The sequence below is a fragment of the Pleurodeles waltl genome, chromosome 10 (assembly GCF_031143425.1).
Source record: "Pleurodeles waltl isolate 20211129_DDA chromosome 10, aPleWal1.hap1.20221129, whole genome shotgun sequence".
NCBI lineage: Eukaryota > Metazoa > Chordata > Amphibia > Caudata > Salamandridae > Pleurodeles > Pleurodeles waltl.
The window spans coordinates 335,516,968-335,525,913 of NC_090449.1; the positions used below are offsets into that span (position 1 = coordinate 335,516,968).

The 8,946-nt window shown below is 43.8% G+C and overlaps 1 protein-coding gene across 2 annotated transcripts in view; it reads right to left on the reverse strand.

Annotated features, from left to right (window-relative positions):
• The window catches only part of LOC138261519 (cell death-inducing p53-target protein 1 homolog), a 617,762-nt gene extending 615,374 nt beyond the window's left edge, over positions 1 to 2,388 (reverse strand). For both annotated transcript variants that reach the window (XM_069210530.1, XM_069210529.1), the window contains exon 1: positions 2,239 to 2,388. The gene's annotated coding sequence lies outside the window, so the exon portion shown is untranslated. The remainder of the gene's footprint in view (positions 1 to 2,238) is intronic.
• Between the last annotated feature and the right edge of the window lie 6,558 nt (positions 2,389 to 8,946).

Genomic DNA, 8,946 nt, shown 5'->3' on the forward strand with positions numbered 1-8,946 from the left:
CTAATGGTAGATGAGGGCTATTGCTTCTCAGAAGCAATTGCTTTGGATGATCCCTTGCCCTTTTCCAAATTGGTTTTGAGGAGTTATAACTTTGGAGCAGTGTACTTGTTGTCTATTATTAATATTACAGTAGGAGAGTGTACACTGGACCATCCAAAATCTCCCAGTCCCCCTTCATTTAGGTTTTATTATCATAATCATGATTTTATTATTTCTATACAATAAACTTTATTCATTCATTCAGTGAAAATATGTGACACCCAAAATGCTATTCAAAGAATGCAACTTTTTGGGACAGTTGTTCAAGTCAAAAATTTAAAAAGAACTCTGCTAACACACGAATGGATGGTGGCAGACCCTAGCAGGACTCAGACTCTGTATTCACACCCTGTTCAGTAGGCTTAGACATTCTATATGATTTGCAAACAAAATCTTGCCTCATTATAAAAATCGAGGCCGGATGCTGTGAATCCTATCAAATTGACATGTTGCGCTGCAGCTGGTTTTTACATCCAATTCAGTGCAAAATGAAGGTGTGGGTCACAAAGCAGTCATAAGTTTTCAAGATTGACTTCTTTGCAGCCCAACATTTTGTACATCCCAACACAAACTACTATAGACTAGGGAGCTGATGTGTTATCTTCATTCACAAACCAGGGATGTGCAGACTGCACACATACTTGTTTGAAAAGAGGGATGTAAGGTGTGATGCAACCTATGGCCTAGTAAGTGACATCACAAATAGCGCATTAGCAAGGGGTGCAAAAGACACATAAAATGCTTCACAATTATGTAGGCATTAAAAAGGTTCTGTCACATCTAGTTTGCGACCAACTTTACTGTTCATAGACTACAAGCTCTTGAGTTGGCTGTTAGTCATAACAGGGATAAACCCAAGTTGCTCCAGCTAGACAACAAGAAACCCTTCCTGACACCACAAGTCACTACTAACGACAAGGAACCAAAGCAAGAAATTCCTGAGGAAACCCAAATCCTTCAATTTTGGAGGAGCAACTTAGGAAGGAATTTGGGAGTGGGGAGAGAGGTAAAACCAAAAACTAGGGCTACAGAGGATAAGGTACTAAAATTGTAGAGAGATTACCTAATTCAGAAGCTAAAGCATAGAGTCCAAACTAAAGAAACAGGGCACACCAACCTGGTTAGCAATAATGAAGAGCAAAAATTGTAAAGTTACTACTTGGTGCCGTATAGGTTTACACATGAGTAAATCTGCACGTGTAAATTTACATTTGTGACTAGGCTCCCAAGAGTTTAAGTAAGTGTGACATAAAATAAGACCATAAGACAACATAAAATACCAGTGTCCCAAGTTAGAAAGTATGATATTTACTTGGGGATGCAAGGCACCTGTGTCTACACCATTGCTGACACACGATGAATTTGCTTTCTGTGTATATTTCAAATCATGAAGCTGCTCAACTCTGTCTTGAGGCTGGATACACTCATGGCGTCCTGTCTCCATTTTAATGTGTTTGACACTTTAAAAACATTCCCTGAAAATGGGTGAATGGCGTCATCACCAAACTGAAACTAGCTTCAAGCATGTGCCTGAAATTCCATAGATCTTTCCAGGTAGCCCTCTTGTGGTTAATACAATATCATTGATTTTGAATGGGGCCAGCTCGGTGAGGGTAGGGGAAGGCACAATATTATGGTTGAAATATCGACATTCCACAATAGCTAATCCACAATATTGACTACACAATATCATCTCACAAATTAGATGTGGCGTAAGAATCCTAAATCTATACTTCCCTATCTGTATGTCCCTTGACTAAATGGTGGTAGTCGACATTGAGGAGTCTATATTGTTGTAGGTATTGTTGACCTCATTCTTGTAACTTACAAACCAAAAGATTCAGTTTCAATTCTTAAAGACAAATTCCGCTCCCTGGCTTCTGGTTTATCTGCAAATGAAAATCCACGTTGTTTTACTGAGGCATTTCTGGGAAACAAATCCTCATGCTTTTTGTAATGCGTAAAAGAAGCATGTAATCAACTTAATCGATGACTCACTTCAATACGACTACAGAAAAGATCGGTATCTCTACAAACCGAAAACCACCACACTGTCCTTCATATTTGTTCACATTTCATCCTATTGAATAACATCCCAGTCACTATGACAAAGCACTGAAATGTGCACATTTTCGGTACTTGTTAATCACTTTTTAAAATTAAGAGTTGTTTCGTTAACATTATAAAATGTTTTCCTACCTTTTGATTTCCAGAAAGATCCTTAATGAGTTAGTTAAACCGAGGGAGCAGGTCAGTCGAGGAGCAGAGTCCACAACTACTTCTCGTGGTACATCAGAAAGGCTGGAGGGAGTGTCGTGAGACGAGCTGCTTGCAAAAGACACACATAACCGGTCTTAGGTGAGTTCTTGTCACGTAACAACGGGAAAATACCCTGGTAGAGGAAGCTCGGCGAAAAAATGGGTCTTGTTTCTGAGCTGTGGTAAAACCCATAGGGATAACTAAGTCATGAGAAAAAAATCGGATTTAAATGCACCCCGGGCATTCAAATCTAATTTTCCAAAGCCTGGCGCATTCCTACTATTTCTTTTCAGGGCTTGAAAACTTCATTTTCGGGGCATGTAATAGGCGAATTTGAAAAAACTGCGCGGAATGTTACAGCAACGTAGACAGACCTGTAAAACTATAGCACCCTACATCAGAGAGGTTTTTTTCAGCTGCACAATACCAGGGAGTGACGCGTTTACTTCAGGTGCCTCTCCAGCTTGTTTTTGTATCTCTGCTCTACTGTTCCTAAGTCAGTCTTCACATGCTCATCTGTGGCCCAGTCTACAGCTGTTCCTGTATTTGTTGTTCCCATTAATCCTTATCTCTGAGTATATCATGGTTCTACTTTGCCTCTCTTAGGAGGTCATTTTGACCCTTGAGGTCTTCTGAACGCCAGGGTAAATGTGGAGGTCCCACCACAAACAGGCTGGAGGTACAGACCGCCACATTATAAGCGTGGCAGGTTGGCCTCTGCCAACCCATCACATCTCCACTCAGGATTATCTCCGACCCGGCGGTCTACAGAAGACCGCCGGCGGTATTAGGAGCTGGCCTTCTGACATGGTTTCCGCGGCAGTAGCACCGCCACGAAAACCATGGCGGAAGGGCTACTGGTGACAGGGAATTCCTTCCCTGTCACCGGTAGATGGCTACCCCACCCCCCACAGCAAGTACTAGACCCACCTTCTCCCACCCAACTCCCTCCCCCGTTCAGCCCCATTGCCCTCCTCCTCTCATACATGCACAAAGACACCCACATGCACCACGCATACACCCATTCACTTACACTTACATACACGCATCCACTCACACGCATCCATGCACACATTCACAACAACCATACATGCACTCACAACTCCATTTTTACACGCATTCACAACTCCATTCATACACGCATTCATGCATGCATACCACACCCATCCAAACATGCATAAACACTGACATGCAGACACGCTCTCACTTCAGTACAGACACACATAAAACCACACACACCCACATTCATGCACACACGCAGACACCACACACTCATACATGCACACACAACACCCCCCACCCTTCCACCCCCTTCCCCTTTCAGGTGATCACCTTGCCTGGTCCAGGGAGATGGTCGTCCATCAGGGAATGGGAAGGGGCGTTTCCACCGCCGGCAGCGCCCTACCAGCAGGACACCGCTAGGCCATATTATGGCCCATAACATGGCGGGCGGTTTCTTACTGGTGGGGTGGGGCCGGTGGTGGAACCGGCAGAGCACCTCCTCCCACCAGCATGACTACTGCCGGATTTCCGGCCAAAGTGTGGCAGGGATCCGGAAGTACCTGTGATTTGTCGCTCTTCTGGCACCCGTGGCTTTGGCGGTCTTCATGGAAGACCGCCAAAGAGATAATGAGGGCCTTAGTTTGTTCCTGTTCTCAACCACCCTGAACCATGATGATGTACCTACCTGTTTGCGCGTTTCTCTGTTCATCTCTGATTCCTTAAGTTAACTTTTGCCCCCTTCAATACATTTTTGTCCTCTTGGCCTCTGTCTAGCATTTATACCAGATTGCTGAAGTTGTAGTTACCACCTGGCATTATCAAAGGTTAGACTTAGCTTTCTGAGGTAGCTTGGGCACGCCGGTAACAGCTATCTGAAATCTGAACCTAGAAATAGAGGGTCCCATTTAGAGAATAGCTGATAGTAATGCCTTGATGAGCTGGTGTTGCTCTTACACCACTAACCTCACTGCTCTTGATCCCCATTTAGAGATGTGTGAACCAGAGGGTATCTCATGACAGAGCCGTAGCTCGCTTCATAGTCATAAACACTTGATCTGATGGTTAGTCTGCCACTTGACCTCCAGACCACAGTGCCAATCATGTCCCTGATTGTGTGTGCCATATGATGCTGAATGGATTCAGGTCTGAAAGAGGTTGGCTTGAGTGTGAAAGGAGTCTATGATGGTAGGAGACTGGTAAATACTGGTTTTGTGGGTTCATGATTGTGGCTGTGTTGATATATGATTGTTGTTGTTTGGGTGCATGATGCTGGATGTGTGATTGTACAATGGTGGTTGCTAGATTGTATAATGGTAGGGGTACTGGTGTATATTGCTTGCTGTGGGGGCATTCGAATTTTGGTATATACCTGCTTTGACATACTCAGGGGACACTCACATTTTGCCTTTTATATTAACATCTGCTGACCACATTTTTATATTACTAAGAAAAGGCACCAAATGACTGTAAGAGTGAATGGTCATGCAATTTTGGGGAACATCTGATGAGTGGTTTAGAAATTTATGTGAGGAGGTACTTCTCCTATGGGAAATCACATGTTGACAGTGAGTGTTGGCACCTATTTGGCTGATCTTGCTGTAAGATATTGTTCTATGCATTCTTTTCTCTAAGACTGGTGCGTTTTGGCCTTAGGAGGGTGGAGATTTGAGGATTCCTTTTGGAATGAGGCATCAACTCTAAATGCAGAAAGTGTGCGTGGGTGTGTGTGTGTGTGTGTATGTGTGTACGTGCGGGTGTGTATGTGTGTGTAGATATAAATATATATATATATATGTATATACATATAAATATATATATATATATATAAAAAGAAGACTGCACCGCCACAATGAACGTGGGTCTATTTTGGCTCACAACTGTTTCAGCCAAACAACAGGAACATCAGGGGCCATGAAAATAGGTTCCTGTATGCAACATTGAAAAACCCACTGGAGGTATCGTAACCCTTTAGACGGGGAAGTTATTACACAATTGGAACTATTGATCCCAGCATGCACTGGAATGACTAACTCATTTGGGAGGCCCACTGGTGGGCAGTATTATAAAATTAGCATGTAAAATGGTGTTCCATGAGAGCATTATTGCGAGCCCGCTCTGCAGCCTCTGATCAAGGACGAATCAGTCCGAAACGCGTTATGCATTAAAAATGTTTTGATGAGAGTGCTGGAATAAAAGGCATGAATTTACCTGAACGTGAGTGCGTCTTCACTTGAGGGCAATTCTTTTTGTGTATATAAATATATATATATATATATATATATATATATATATATATATATATTCACTAAAAAACAAAGGCTACAGGGACGTTATGTTTAGGGTCAAAATTTACAGACACAAAATCATAGAAATTCAGCAGTTACAGTTATAGTTATCTTAAGTAAATAACTTGTGGCCTAAGGTAACTATAACTTGCGATCTGGCCTTGCACAGTTTTCTCATCAATAATTTCATGTCATAGAAGATGTCATGACTGATGTAATATAGGGGGTAATTAGCAGTGCCTGGCAAAGGCAAAGGCATGAGTTATAGTTACCTTACGGCACAACTCTAGTTACGTGAGATAACTGTAACTATAACTGTTGAATTTCTATATTTTGTGTTTGACATTTTTTAACCTAAACATAACTCTATGGCCAACCCCCTATACCCACCCAACCTTGCACCACACACAGCCACCGCCAAAGGTGGTGGGGTTGACTGCAGGGCCTGGGTTGAGGTCAGACCCTGAGGCCAACTCCCCTAACCACCAACCCCACGCTGCCCATGCCCTTTGGCCATGTGCAGCAGGAGTTGGTTGCTGATTCATGTCTCCCCACTCTCTGGCCAATTTCCCCATTATGGGATGGAAGGGAGAGAGAGAGAGTGATGGGACTGTGGGAGGAGCCTCAAGGCCCCCACAGTCCTAGCTGGCTCCTTACGTCCTGTGGGAGGTGGAATTGCTCCTACAATCATGGGGCTGCTTTAAATAGCAGCTCCCTGCTTGCGGGAGCAATATTTTAATCTGTTTTCCTGCATGCATATTTGCATCCAGAAAAACAGATGAAAACTCTGCTTTTTGTAAGCAGGAGATGTTTGACTGCTGTCAAGGCTCCTGCCAAGTCAGAGTAGACAGCATTGTCCTGGAGGTGGGCACCTCAGGACATAGCAGGATCCAGCTTTGGGAGATGGCCGTCCTCAGGGCCATTACTGGCTGCATGAGGGGGGCCGCATGGCCCCCCTGCAGCATTTCAATTAGCACCAGGGAGGTAGTGGTCCCTGGGACTGCAGTGGGGCTGGGCAGACCTCCCCATTTCATTATAATCTTCCTCAGGGAGGTGGTGATTTCCATGGCTGTGTGGAGGGGACAGGCAGCACCATTCACATTTAATTCCATGATAGCCCCAGGGAGGTAGTGGTCCCCAGGACTGCAGAGGGGCCGGTGGCCCCTCCTGCATTTAATGAGATGTTAGCCCCTGGGACGTGGAGGTCCCCGGGGGCTGCAGAAAGACTTCATTTAAACAAGTGTGGGAGCCTTACTTGTTTTGTTAAAATTTGCAAATGATCCAGAGATCTGATGTGATTTCTGCTGAAAATTCAAGAAAGATAATGTGCTTTTTGCACTGGGGGTGGGGGGTCCCCTCTGGGACCCCAGCACCATAGCTAAGGGGTCAGGGTGTGCCTACCCTGGCCCCTTTTCTTTTTTGTAATCTTTTTTTGGGGACTCAGCTGATGCCTAGTCCCAACATGAGTGGCTTCCTTGTTGAAGTGTTGTCAGCCAATCAGATCTCACCATGAGATCAGTAGGGTTTGCGGAGCCTTCACAACCCTATATATACAAATTAGTTTTTTTCTTTAATTTAAAAAAAAAACTAGTTAATAGATATACACCAAATACCCAAAGAGGCACTTTGTGGACCAAGAGATACATTTCTAGCAAATTTAGTATAATTTTGTCCAGTGGTTCGGACACTATTCCTGTTCAAAATCCCTTCAGAAAAATGCATGAGGAAACGCATTTTGGTATCCCCCTTTTTTCTTGCCCCCTCCCCCCCAGATGGATCAACCCAAAACTTTCCAAACAGCAGCTGAAGTGAGCGTCTTATTTTTTGGGAAACCTATGTGAAGATTCCTCAAACGGCACCAAAGTTATTAGCAAAACAAAAAACACTTTCTCTATAGAAACTTGGTCCTAACTATACCGAGTGGTGACTGCCACTAGGCAATATATATATATATATATATATATATATATATATATATATATATATATATAGATAACTTTATAGCTGTAGTTATTTCACCACACTGTAACTCATTCACTAAAGTAATTATAACTTGCTCCCCTTCCAAGCACAGTTTTCTCATCAATACTTTTAATGTATATGGAGGGACAACTGTTAGACATCCTCCAACCCTTAGGGACTCTCCCATACCCAGACACCTATGTCAGCTGTGTTGGGACCTTGGGCTCACCTATTAGCCACACCCGGTGCCTCTGTAGTTGCCCATCACATAAGGGATGCTGCTATTCCTCAAAATGTAAGCATCATGCACTGAGCCAGGATACTTGGCATTGACATAGGAGATGTACTGGTCTGCCAAACACACCATCTGCACATTCATAGAATGGTAGCTTTTGCGGTTTATGTACACCGGTTCATTCCTGCGTGGGGGGACAAATGCCACATGTGCACCATCAATGGCACCAATGATGTTGGGGATGTGTCCCAGGGCATAGAAGTCACCTTTCACTGTGGGCAAATCCTCCACCTGAAGGAAAACGATGTAGCTGCGCATGTGTTTCAGCAGGGCAGGCAACAGTCTGGACAACACGTTAGAGAACAATAGCTGTGGCATCCCTGATGCAATGGCCACTGTTGTTTGAAAAGACCCACTGGCCAGGAAATGGAGTACTGACAGGACCTGCACTCGAGGGGAGATTCCTGTGGCATGGCGGATAGCTGAAATCAGGTCTGGCTCCAACTGGGCACACAGTTCATGGATTGTGGTGTTGTGTAGCCATTTTAGTTATAGCTCCATGCACGTTGGTTTAATACACTAGGCCACTGCGCACTTTGACCTAGATATATTTTATTCGGCTTCGCATTGTTATTCTTACAATGACCAGTTTGACGGTCTTGTTTTATTTTCATCTATCTAACTGTTTTGCTTAGCCCAGCACTTGTGTTCTCAAACAAGACATTCTTGATCACTTTGTGCTTCAGTCAAGGCTACAGTTTGGTACATTGCCGGTAAACGTGGTAGAAGTTTAGTCTCCAAAATTCGTAGAAACTTCACATCCTTACGTAGGGACATTTTCTTAGAACATCAGCTGTGTTATTATAAAAACACTTCTTGTCCCATTATACGTTAAGAGGGAGATTCCAGCCAGGGAACCACGATTGTATGCTGATTGCTGAATGCTTCGCTGCAGATGCTAATGCAGACTATAGGCCTTTCCTCAGGTATGAGGGTTGATATCCTCCCGGGGGAAGGCGAAAGGCAGAATTAGAGCTTAACATGCTGTGCTCAGATTATGACTTAGATAGGAAATAGTCCACAACTCCTGGTGACAATATGATAGCGTTATTCTTATGCGTCACTCTCCTTGTCACCATTTTAATATTGTCATGTTGTGTTGTC